Below are 13,560 nucleotides of genomic sequence, written 5' to 3'. Positions count from 1 at the left end.
CAAGCCCCAGGACCAGAAAAAAAAATTCATGTTGAATAGAAGTGATGAGAGTAGACATACTTTTCTGATTTTAATGACAGTGGCATTATATTACTTTTAGACTCTTAACATATAGTCTGTGGTATATGAACATATAATTTGTGGCATGAACCATATTTAGAATGAAACAGTTATTTTTATAAAGTGATGTATTTGATTTGGAAGTCTTTTAAAGGATTTTTCTCCTATAATTTAAGCATTGTTTAGGAGTATACATAGCTTAATAAGCTCTTATGTACAAAAGATATTTCAGATAATTATAATAAAAGTGATACTATGTGAGTATGTGCTTCTGTTGTAGTGTTATCTATGTAAGATAATTTTTACTCCAGTACTGTTGATGACAATTTGGAAACAATTGAACATAGAAACTGAGACAGTAAAAAAAAAAAAAGTAAAAAAAATAAAATTAAAAAAAATAAAAAAAATAAATTGAGACAGTATAGCAACATCAGGGATCATGACAAAAATTTGTTCAAAATTTGGTTTCTTTTCATGAACATTTTAAAAGCATTTTATATTCTTATTGAAATTTTTCTTTAAATAATCATATTTATAGTAATATTTTGCCTCTATTGAATGTATGTTTATACCAAAATTACAGAATTCCTATAGAAACACATTCATAAGCTAGTGAATAATAGAAGGTAGATTTGTTAAATAAACTTATATAAATCTTTATAGAGCTCCTCTATGACCCAGCAATCCCATTTCTGGGCATTTACCAAAGAGCCACAAACAAGGTCATACTAAAACTACCAGCACAACTATGTTTTTCACAGCATTATTTACCATAACCAGGTTATGGAACCACCCCAAATGCCCCTCAGTAGATGAATGAATCAAGAAAATATGATGTATATATGTATTTGCATGTATATATATATATATATATATATATATATATGAATTCTATGCTTCCATCAGAAAGAATGACATTGCCTCATTTGTAAGGAAATGAAAGGGCTTGGGAAAAAATCATCTTAAATGAAGTAAGCCAGACCCAGAAAAACAGGTCCTATGGTTTCCTTCATTTGTAATAATTAGTATACATCTAGGATAATAGCAGATGAGTAGAATAGCTCAATATATGTACATATGGCCATATAAGATGAAGGTAAGTGAAATAAACTCCAAGACATGGACACAAGAGGTTTTGCTTTTTTTTTTTTTTTTTTTTAATGTATTATGTGATTTCTTTTTTCTTTTGTGTCCCCTGTTGTCCCTGTATTTGATTTCGGTACCCTGAGTATTGTATATATGTTTATATGAATTAGAGATAGGAAGGAGAACAACAAAATAGTGAGACAAAGGGGGAAACCAATGCAACAGTGATATTCACAAGACAATATGTTGGAAATGTACAACTTGCGGTGGGGGATTAAGGGAGGAAGGAAAGAAGGAGAAAAATGAAAGAAGGGGTAGCAAGTTTGACAAGAATGTACTTACTATCTTATGTAACTGTAACCCCTTTGTACATGTACAAAATAAAGTTAAAATTAAAAAAGAAAAAGAAACTACATAATAATAGATTAACATCGATGGCCTAAGGTTTATATAATTGATGATGGATTATGAATGTCATCTATCATGTGTAAAATTTGGGAGAGATTAGAATTAAAATATGAACTGGAAGAATTGTTCATACTGTTTTTATTTACTGAGAATCTATGATGCTTGTTTGTTAATATGATTGTTAATATAATTTAAATATCATAAATGACAAGGGAACTAATTAAAATACAATTAGTAAACAAATAAAATGTAGCAATGTTTTGACAATGCGATATTTTGTCTTAAAATCCTAGTTGAAAAAGGTTTGTCATAAAGATGTGAGTTTTAATATATGAATTAAATTTGGCCAAGTTATGTAAATATTTTACTCTAGCCTGCCTTATTGAGAAAACATAATTACTATGAAGTTGTCTCAAATCCAGTTATAGAGGGTTAGATTTTCTTCTTCAATTAAGATTTAGACTAAGTAATTTCTTAAAGTGGAAGAAAACTATACAGACAGTCTTCAAATCAGATTCAATTTGTAGTAAAAAAAATTTTCTGAAGCTTCCTGCTTTGAAATAAAAACTTCTCAAATTATGAAAATTCCTATTGTGGCTATTAAAAGAAAACAACTTTTTATGCATGTGTGTATGTAATATATAGCATGAAATGTACTTGCATACACATATGTGAGAGAGTAATCAAATAACTAGTGGAAAATAGCATTATATTATTTGTAGACTCTTAACATATAAATTGGCAATTTTATGTGCTTTTAAAATTGCTAATTGCCCTCATATCATATGAATAATTAACTACAGCATAACTAAAGTACAGTTATAACTAAAACTTAAAAATATTTCTTTCACTCTATTATTACATGTACCATTTCTGCTATTATCTGCAGTTAAAGAAGATAATCTGATTGCAAATACTATGAAGAACTAGTTGGAAGCAATCACAGCCTTAATCCGCCAAGTAAGTGTTAAAGTACAGTCAGTCCATGATATACCAATAAACCTCATTCCAATTCTATTGATGTTTTTAGGTACTAGAACAGTCAAAATATTTTTTTTCATATTAGACCTGTCAGGAGAAATGATCACATTCTTTTTTTTGGAAGTTTCTTTTTTATGTTTTTTTTTTATTGTAAAAATAGTGTACAGAGGGGATTACAGTTATATGAGCAAGGTAATGAGCACATTTCATATCAAGCATTGTTACCTCCTCCTTTGTCCCCTACCATTCCTTCCCTCCCCACCTCCCGAACTCTGCCCCCCCCCCACAAGTTGTAAAGTTTGTTTTCAACATAGTGTCTTGTACATCTCATTGTTACAATGGGCCAATCTGTATCCGTATTTCAGAATTTTGTTATTTACCTTACCCCGTGGGGCTTGAACTCTGGGACTGGGTGCTGTCCCTCAGCTCTTCTGCTCAAGGCTAGCGCTCTACCACTTGAGCCACAGCACCACTTCCAGCTTTTTTCTTTTGCTTATGTGGTGCTGGGGAATCGAACCCAGGGCCTCATGCATGCAAGGCAAGCGCTCTACCACTGAGCCACCTTCTCAGCCCTAGAAAAATATTCTTGACGCCTGGCGCTGGTGACTCACGCCTGTAATCCTAGCTACTCAGGAGGCTGAGATCTGAGGATCATGGTTCAAAGCCAGCCGGGGCAGGAAAGACCATGAGACTCCTATCTCCAATAAACCACCAGAAAACGGGAAGTGGCGTTGTAGCTCAAATGGTAGAACGCTACCCTTGAGCTGAAGAGCTGAGGGACAGCGCCCAGGCCCAGAGTTCAAGCCCCACGACCAACAAAAAAAAAAAATTCTTTTTTTTACATTTTCTTTTATTTATTTAGTGTGAAAATACAATACAGAGGGGTTACAATTACATGAGCAAGGTAATGAGTACATTTCTTATTAAGTATTGTTGCCTCCTCCTTTGTTTCCCCTTACCATCCCTTCCCATCGCCTCCCCCCCATTTTCTATATGAAGGGCTTCAGTTGTGATTCCATGTTCCTGAAGACCTCTTTTAATACTTGGAATGGCTGGACTGCTGCTTTCAATGCTTTCTAAACTCGGTGATAGAAAGCAGGACTTCAAATTGTAACCCCTCTGTACAGTATGTTCACAAATAAAATAAAATAAATTAAAAAAAAAAAAGAAAGCAGGACTTCATGGAGTATTTAGGCATTTTCTACCATAAATGTTTAAATTTCCAAGTATATATTGAGATTTTTTTTTGTAAATACTCAAAACATATATGTACATGTTTTCTTTCCATATTGTCCATATTGGCTTATCTTTACTCTAGTTATTTACTACTGTTATTTATGTACTGCAAATCACAGATTGCTTTTTTTTTAACTTTACATCTGATTCGTGCATCCTAAAAAAATAATGATACAACTCATAGACAAACCAAATGTTTAGGAATGTAAATGCATTTAAAGTGGAAAAAGCCATTTCTCACATAAACTTAAGAAATACACATTTTTTAAAGTATGCTGGAACTCTACTGACATTTTATGTGCCTTGCAGTTGTCAATTAAGTACTTTAACACTTTACATACTCCTGCAGATACCTTTTGATAGCTTCCAGTATGTTTAGACAAGCTTCTGTACAATCATCCCGGTAATTATATTAATTAAGTACAAAATTTCACTAATATAATTTAACAAAAGTATTTCTAGAAATATTTTTATATTAAGCCAGATCATAATGGTCAACAGTAAATTGCAAAGTATAAATTATAGAATGTTACTCAAAAATAAAAATAAACTGACTATAAAGCATAAATAAATTACACAAGCATAATCTTGAGTGAGATAAATGAAACAAAATTACATACACACAATTACATACACACACAAATGTGTGTGTGTGTGTGTATACACAAATCATAAATCAATCCACACCATGACATTCTGGAGAATGATTAGTTTCCAGAAGAGACCCAGGCTAGATTTTGGGTGTTTGGCAATGCTAGTTGACCAAAAGGGTAGTTACAGAAATGTTTCTACTCCAATCATCTAACCAATCAGAAGTTGGACCCATTGCAACAATGAGATGTACAAGTCGTTATGTCGAAAATGAACTTTACAACTTTGGTGTGGGGAGGGGGGTCGGGGAGGATTGATGGGGGAGGATGGGAAGGGATGGGAAGGGGAAACAAAGGAGGAGGCTACAATGCTTGATAAGAAATGTACTCATTATCTTGCCCATGTAATTGTAACCCCTCTGTACAGTATTTTCACAATAAAAAAGATGCAATGTAAAAAAAATGGAAAAGAAATTAGTCAAATTTAGACTATAGTTTCTAATTAATGATCAAGAAAAAAATGTATCTTAATATTTTAAGTATATGCAAATAATGTGTCATGTTAAGATTTTCATTATCAGACTGTAATACATAAATATAAGAATGCATTAATCCTAGAAAAATATTCTTGAGACATATTCTTCCAAGAATTACCAGGTGCCAGTGGCTCATATCTGTAATCTTTCCTGTCACAACTGTTTTCAAACTTGTAGTAAGTAGGGATTTATTGTCTTAGGGCTGTTTAAAAGTTAAATATGTACAGGATTATCAAGTACTAAAATTTAAGCCTAGACATTCCATTTGTTTTCTGAATATCCATCACATAAATAAAGTATATGAAGAGTTATTACAAATGAAGCCTTATCTCATTTTGCTTTAATGAGATTTTTTTCAACCTAAATTTTTCAATTAATTTTATTTTTATTTTTTTATTTTTTTGTCAGTCCTGGGGCTTGAACTCTGCTCATGGGCTCTGCCCTTAGCTATTCAGCTCAAGGCAAGTACTCTATCACTTGAACTATAGAGCCACTTCTGATTTTCTGGGTTTTTTGGTTTGTTTTTGTTTTTGTTTTTTAAATTGGAGATAGTCTCAAGGACATTCCCACCTTGACTGGCTTTGAACTGCAATCTTCAGACTTCAGCCTCCTGAGTAGCTAGGATTACAGGCACGAGTCACCTGTACCCAGCACCAATTAATATTTTATTTTTTTATGTAATGGTCTTGTTTGTATGTTGGTATGTAGAATCTATCTTAGCTAGCTCTTGTGCCAAGGAGAAAAATCTTTCTTATAGGTCGTATCATGTTATTTAGGAAATGAAAATAAACTTTGTCAGGGTGATGAAGTGGAGAAGACAATGTAATAAAAAATGCCCAAAAAAGTTGGACAAGAAATGCACTCACTACCTTACTGACGTAACTGTAATCCCTCTGTACATCATCTTGACAACAAAATTAAAAAATAAATTTTAAAAAATTGAAAAGAAGGAAAGAATTATATGAAAGAATTTCAATATCACATTTGGGGGTAAGTAGAAAATTTAACTTTCACACTTTCTTTTTGAATTTAAAACTCAGCTAAAGTATGTCATGAATATCCATGTTTTGTATCTATACATAGAAAAGAAAGTACATTATAAAACAAAATTCCAGCTGGATACCAGTGGCTCAAGCCTGCAATCTTACCTACTGAGGAGTCTGAGATCCGAGGATTGTGGTTCAAAGCCAGCCTGGGCAAGGAGAATTCATGAGAGATTCTTATCTCCAATTAACCACCAGAAAAACTAGAAGCGGCCTTGTGGCTCAAGGGTTAGAGCCCTAGTGAAGAGCTCCGGGACAGTGCCCAGGCCCAGAGTTCAAGCTCCACAACCAACAAAACAAAAACAGAAACAAAACAAACAAAACACCAAAAATCCAGGCACAGTATTTCAAGAATGGAGGAGAAAGTTTGTCGCCTATCTCGTTCAGGGATTTCTCCAAAACAAAATGAATACATTTTCTGACTTCTTTCATTTTGGATTAAATTCTCTTTGGAATCCATTAGCCTATACAGGTTTTAGATTTTCATTTAGTCATACAGTTCATGTATCATTCCAATAGTTTTCAGGAAAAATCAAGAGAGGGAACTTTTTTGTTGGTGTTTGTTTTGTTTTGTTTGAGAAGGTTGTGGAGCTTGAACTGAGGTCCTGGGCCCTGAAGCTCAAGGCTAGCTTTTTATTATTTGAGCCATAATAATTGTTGCTAGGTAACTCACAGGAATGTTTCTGCCCAGACTGCCTTCAAACCATGATACTCAGATCTCAGCCTCCCCAATAGCTAGGATTACAAGCCATTAACACTCAGATGCAAATGCTTTTCTTGATGTCACCTTGCTACATTTCATGTTTCATGCTTTTAAATCACTTAAGCATCTAACAAAACTCTTTGTTTTTGTGACAATCCCCTCTGCCATTTCCTAGCGGAGTCTCTCATGAATAAACCCACACTTTCATTTTCTTTATGAAAGAAATTATGAAGGCAGGACAAGAGAAAAGGACTTTTGCTGGACATTCTGAATTCCCAGTGCTGTTGATTGGTATTCTCTTTTACAGCTCACTTTTACTCTTTGGAGTTCATCATGAAATGATCAATAGAAACTGTGACAAAGTAACAACAATGCACCACCCAACTGTCATCTACAGATTGGACAAAATAAAATAATTTCCCTTTCTTATTTCTTCAGATATCTGAGCCTTGAAGAGCTTGACTGAGGCAGAAGTTTTCCACATCCTCCTCAACTATGTAAATGTCATAGCAATAGAACAGATGAAACTGAAACAAAAAGAAAAAAATTGTTTCTCTTTCTCAGTTTCCTTGATTTGTATTGTTTTCACAGAAAACAATTTCTGCTCTTCTTGGAGCATCCACACTATGATTTCCCCACTTGAATCTAGATCTCTAACAAAAGAAATGTATATCACACTAATTATAGAATATTTTTGAAATAATGTAGCATTCATTGCTAAGCATATGAATAGTATCTTCAGAAGAGCATGTTTGGTCTTAGAGAATTCCCCTAAGAATCAATTCATTTATTCTGCTGTGTCTTGTTTGGGTCCATTCATGCTTTTCCATTTGCTACATGAAGATGTGACTTACCCTAATCTGCCAATGCTTAAGTTTCCCACCATCCAACTAAGCAAGTAAAGCAAGTCCAATCCAAAATGAGTTGATTTTTATAATGGCTAATGACTTAAATCTATGTCACTTATTTGGGAACAGGTGGGAAGAGCTTGCATTTAAATTTTGATGATTACTTTTGAATGCACAAGTGAAATACTTGGTTCACTATGTTCTTTATGAAATATCATCCCCATTTGTTTGTTCTATACTTGTATTAGTTTTTTTCATTTATTCATATTTATATCTTTGCATTTGCCACTTAGACCCTTAACTACCCAGAAAAGTAACCATCAGTGTTTCATGTGCATTTTTCTATTGCTACATGCTATTCTAAAATGCTTGGCTTTCTTTTATTTTAACAAATATTTTGTGAATACAGATGATCCTGTTCAATACTCAGATCTTTGTTTGTTTCAATCATATTATTTTTAAGTTCATGTAATGTAGTGGTTCAGCTGTTTTGCTTCATTGCTCAATGCAGTAACAGACTCACCCAGTCTGTTGTTCTCCATTGCTATGGGGAATTCAATGGTGTTGATCAGCCACATTTTCCTAAGTACCCCCACAAAGACATTGCATCCAAATTTCTGTGACAGTACACAGCTTGACAATTAGAGCTGTTGTTCATAACTCCTTATGTTCTATGTGAGAGTTTTTTTTTTATTGGAGATACATATTGACCAGAGGAACTCTTACAAAGGGTGTGTGTATCTTACGTAACTAAAGACTATAAGGTCTTCTTTCACACCAGAAATTTTCATGAGAATTACTATATCTGTAGATTCAAAACAACATTTGCATTGTGTAGTTTTCTTTTGCTAGGTTAATGTGCATAAATGCTATCAGTGTTCAATTGCAGTAGTTTCATTGACAAGTAAATGATAAAAAAGTAAAAAAAAATTTAAGTTGTAAATTTTTACAACTTTAAACTTTTAAATGATTTCATAGTCAAGAGAGAAAAAAATCCATCAAATCTATGCATATGTTCACGTATATTTCTTAATTTGTTCCTTTCTACCTGATCATCTTTACTTAATAAATTTCCTGTATCCATTCATTCATAGATAGGACTATGAGTTGATTCCATATCTTAATTTAAATATTGCTGTTACAAACACAGAAGAAGAGGTGGGGGGAGAGACTCTCCAGAACCTAAAATATTCAATTTTATTTATATTTGTGCATACATATTTATTATATTTTTCAATGAATTTCTTACATTCAGTAAGGATTATTTCATCACTTTCATTAATCCTGTTTAATTGGTATACATTTAATTTATTGTTTTTGCTTTCTTTTACTTGTATGCTTCAATTGACTATAATTTTTATCTGTGTTCACTGTTACAGGTAGTATTCTGGTAAATCACTAGTCTTTAAAAAATTGTGACTTGGAGTACATTTATCCACATTTCTATGGATAAATATTCCCGCCTTGGGAATCTCAAGCAACAGTTCTTATCACTGAATCCACAGATGGGAGTAGAGGGGTAGAATTGAGTGTCAGAAACATGGAGAAACTGGTTCCAGCATACCAACACAATTAGGTCAGCTACATTAAAGAAAAGATCGAGCTGGGCATGATTCTTGTCCTACCAGTTCAGCTGGGGAGGGAGAGACAATCATCTTCATGATGAGGATGCCCAAACAAGGCAAAGCCCAGTGAGGGTTATATCCCTTTACACATGAAAATCTATTGAATGTTCATGTCACTTTTAATATGCATGCAATTAAATTAAAATATTATAAAGATACTAATATTTTAGTTAAATGTTTACCTAAAAATCTAGACCTATAGCTTCATCTTTTTTTTTTCACCAACTCTACATAGAAAATGTTTGGCCTTCTGCTTATGTGTGGACATCACCTTTTATGTTAAAATGAGGTCATAATGCATTTTTTATTGTAAAGCTACCATACAGAGGGGTTGCAGTTACATGAGTAGGGTAATGTGTACATTTCCTATCAAGCATTGTTACCTCCTCCTTTGTTTTTCCCCTACCATCCCTTCCCTCCCCACTTCCACAACTCCTCCCCACCCCAATTGTAAGTTTGTTTTTCAACATAGTGTCTTATACATCTCATTGTTACAATGGGTCAACCTGTATCCTTATTTAAGCATTTTGTTATATCCCTTCCCTTCCCCAAATATAAAAATGTACATACAAGATGTATGACACTGGAATCAGATACAGTAAAAACAAGGGTTATATCATGGGGAAGAACATACAAAAGAATCACATAGTGATCACATAATTATGTTAAAAACAATAGCAAAAAAGAAAAAAACCACTTCAGTCCCTGTCTTGGGTCCATTTCTCTTAACATCATCTTATATGGTCATATGTACATAGCTTTTGACCTTTTCTGTTTTTCCTAGACACACACTAGTTATAACAGGGACATTTTCTGTTTTTCCTAGACACACACTAGTTATAGCAGGGACCTATGTTTCTTTGGGCCTGGCTTACTTCACTTAATATAATTTTTTCCAAGACTCAATTCTTAACAAATGGGGTAATGTCATTCTTTTTGATGGAGGCATAGAATTCCACTGTGTGTGTGTGTGTGTGTGTGTGTGTGTGTGTGTGTGTGTGTGTGTGTGTGTGTGTATCACATTTTCTTGATCCATTCATCTACTGAGGGGCATACTAAGCATCTTCTTGACCTTGACTTTTCATTAAACATCTGGAAGACCTGAAGGTCCATCACCCACTTTACACCATAATGCCTTACTTATTCTTTAAGAAATTACAGTTTGTTTAACTTGAAATGTAACTTGTCTGAATGCAAATAAAAACAATATAACCATTAGCAACAGTAAACAGTATGTATAATCTTATTCAAAAGAAACAGTAAAAGTTGTATTTAGTTTGAGTAAGATCAGTCTGTTGTTGAATCCATATTCTCAAAGAAATAACAATTTTGAGAGAATTAATAGCATCCACATGAAGATGAGAAGACATTTAATATTCTCTTTGGGCTTTTATTGCCATCATAGTGGAGATATAAGTCAGATTTTTATCCTATTATATAGTGTTTTCAAAATGATACCAGTGTCTCCAGCACTGTATTTATTCATTGCAACACAGTGAATAACAGATTTTCCAAAGTTGCCTGCAGTTTATAACATCATGAGGAAATACTTAATGATAAAAATTCTATCCCTTTTGCCCAGCTGCTAAAAGCCCCAGCAATTAAATGAAGACTGTTTTTTTATAAATATTGATAAGTAATATTGTAAAATTTTGATAATTTATTGTACATGCATACCTTCTTGCTTTTGCATATACATCAAGTATCACTTGTAATAAGGGATTCTTAGTTGCTTATTGATGTCATCTGTCCATATAAATCTCAAGATACTTAAAAGAAGATAATTTCCTGTTAAAATGTAATATAATAGACCACAAAGAATGGTTTACAATTAAGTATAACAGAATGGGCTAGAGGCATGACTCATTAAAGAATAAGTGTTTGCCTAGAGGGTAGGAGGTCCTGAGTGCAAATCTCAATAACTAATTAACTAAATAAATAAATTGTAAACAGTGCATTTCTAGGATTTTTCAAGCATATACTGGACATAAGAATTATGTTAGTGTTACATGATGTTAAATTGGAATTATATTTCTGTACTAGTTCTAGGGCTTGAACTCAGGGTGTTAGCACTGTCCCCAAGCATTTTTGCTCAAGGCTAATAATCTACCACTTGAGCCAAAGCTCAAGTTTCTGGTTTTTCATGGTTAACTGGAGATCAGAGTTTCATTTACTTTTAAAAATTTTTATTTTATTGTAAAGCTGCTGTACAGAGAGGTTACAGTTACATGAGTAAGGTAATGAGTATATTTCTTGTTGAGCATTGTTACCTTTTCTTTGTTTTTCTCCTACTATCCCTTCCCTCCCTCAACTTCACTAATCCCCCTCCCCCAAACTTCCCTCCCCTCGAAGTTGTAAAGTTAATTTCCAACATAGTGTCTTATGGTAAAAGTCTCATATACTTTTCTGGCTGGCCTGAATTTGGATTGTGATTCTCAGATCTCACCCTCCCAAGTAGCTAGGATTATAGGCATGAGCTAGTTTAAGCTGCATTTTTTTACGTGAGCTCTAGAACATATTTTATACAATGCAATGTATCACTGTGAGAGGAGAAGCTTACAAAACTTCAGATTCATGATGGAAATTAATTAGAATCACTTAGGTGATGAAGTTTTATAAAACAGTGTAAAAAGGTGAAAGTGAAATTATGTGTGATAAAATTAATATAACCAGTACTTTTTTATTGTGAAAATACTGTACAGAGGGGTTACAATTAGATGGGCAAGATAATGAGGACATTTCTTATCAAGCATTGTAGCCTCCTGAACCCCTTCCCATCCCTTCCCAGCCTCCCCCCTATTTTTTTTTTTTGGTCTGTCGTGGGGCTTGAACTGCTGGGCCTGAGCACTGTCCCTCAGCTCTTCAGCTCAAAGGTAGCGCTCTACCACTTGAGCTACAGCACCACTTCCGGTTTTCTGGTGGTTTATTGGAGATAAACCACCATGGTTTATCACGGACTTTCCTGGCCAGGCTGGCTTTGAACCGAGATCCTCGGATCTCAGCCTCCTGAGTAGCTAGGGTTACAGGTGTGAGCCACCCGCACCCGGCTGAATTTCAACTTTTAACAGAATAAACAGAATGAGTATGTAATATTCATCACCCATATTTTACTGGAATCTCTTAGACTTGTGAAGCCACAGATGTCTGAATGTTCTAAGACTAGATAAGGTCCAATAGTAACAGAGGAGATGATGATATAGAAATAAAGACAGAAAAGCAGAAATCGAAGAGAGTGTGGCAGTCAGAGAATGGCAAAGAAGAAAATGTTTAGGAAGTAGCATCATTAACATTGATGAAAACAGTACTTCCAATATGTGAGATAACTTAGGTAGTAAGTAATTACATCTTCAGATGACATGAGATCAGAGTGAAATAGCTAAGAAATTGAGGAAGAGTCAACTAGAGTAAAAATTTATATTATTTCTTAAGTGGAATTCCTGGGTAGGAGGACACATTTGTAGCTTTTAGCTTCTCTTTCTCTGTAGGAGAATAATATCTAAACATTAGCCAAGACTGCTAATTTTGATCCCACTCAACGCCACTAAAAGTTAAGAATGTCTTTACTTTCCCTTGTTTTCTACCCATATTTTCATTGCAAGGAGTGTCCAAAGCCATGATGAGCAAGCAGAGGAAATGAGAACTTTTCACAAATATGTCACCTGTCACCAGCATAAATATGTCTCAGATACATATATATCTATTCAGGAAGACAAAAATATTTTTCACAAAATGATCAGGATTTTCCAACCTAAATTTATATTTCTCAAATAGATGATAGATAAGAATCCAGGGCACAGATCCCCATAAATTGCTCATGTGCTATCAGCCAACTCTTAAATCTTCCAAACATATCCTCAGAAAAGTCTCTGTAAACAATAGAAGCATATAATAGAAACACAAAGTGAAACCAGATAGCCAAAAGATTTTTAATTTTAGAAATGTGTATACGGTTCCCAACAGCCATTTCAACAAGCAGCATAATGTACAGACTCACAAATAAGTGTGAAAATAAATACTTGAGAAAAGCACAGTTGACATCCAGTTAATCAATCTTCTCGAATATTAGATATTACAAAAACTATAACTTTTTGACATTTCATTTTAAAAATAACAAATTCATCATTAAAGTGGAGTTATAAATCCAAACTTATTGATATCTACTATTGGCACAGTGGTATGAGAAGCAATAAATATCACTTGAATTCTTATTACTAACTTGAAAGTTCAACTCAGAAGAAAGATAAATCACTCTCAGTTCTTATAGAATCAAGAAATGGGCCAGGCAGAATATATTGTGTTTAATATAATGAAAAATCAGATTTAAATAGATACTCTAAATTCATTCTTACTAACGTGTTCCAATTATAATGTTTTAACTAATAATTATAGAATTTACATAAATAATCTTCCTAACTTTCTTCCACATACATTGAAGTAACTGTCA

This window comes from Dipodomys spectabilis, unplaced genomic scaffold, assembly GCF_019054845.1.
Source record: "Dipodomys spectabilis isolate Male_0828 unplaced genomic scaffold, ASM1905484v1 ptg000140l, whole genome shotgun sequence".
NCBI lineage: Eukaryota > Metazoa > Chordata > Mammalia > Rodentia > Heteromyidae > Dipodomys > Dipodomys spectabilis.
The sequence above is the reverse complement of the archived record's forward strand: the minus strand, read 5'-3'. Positions refer to the sequence as shown.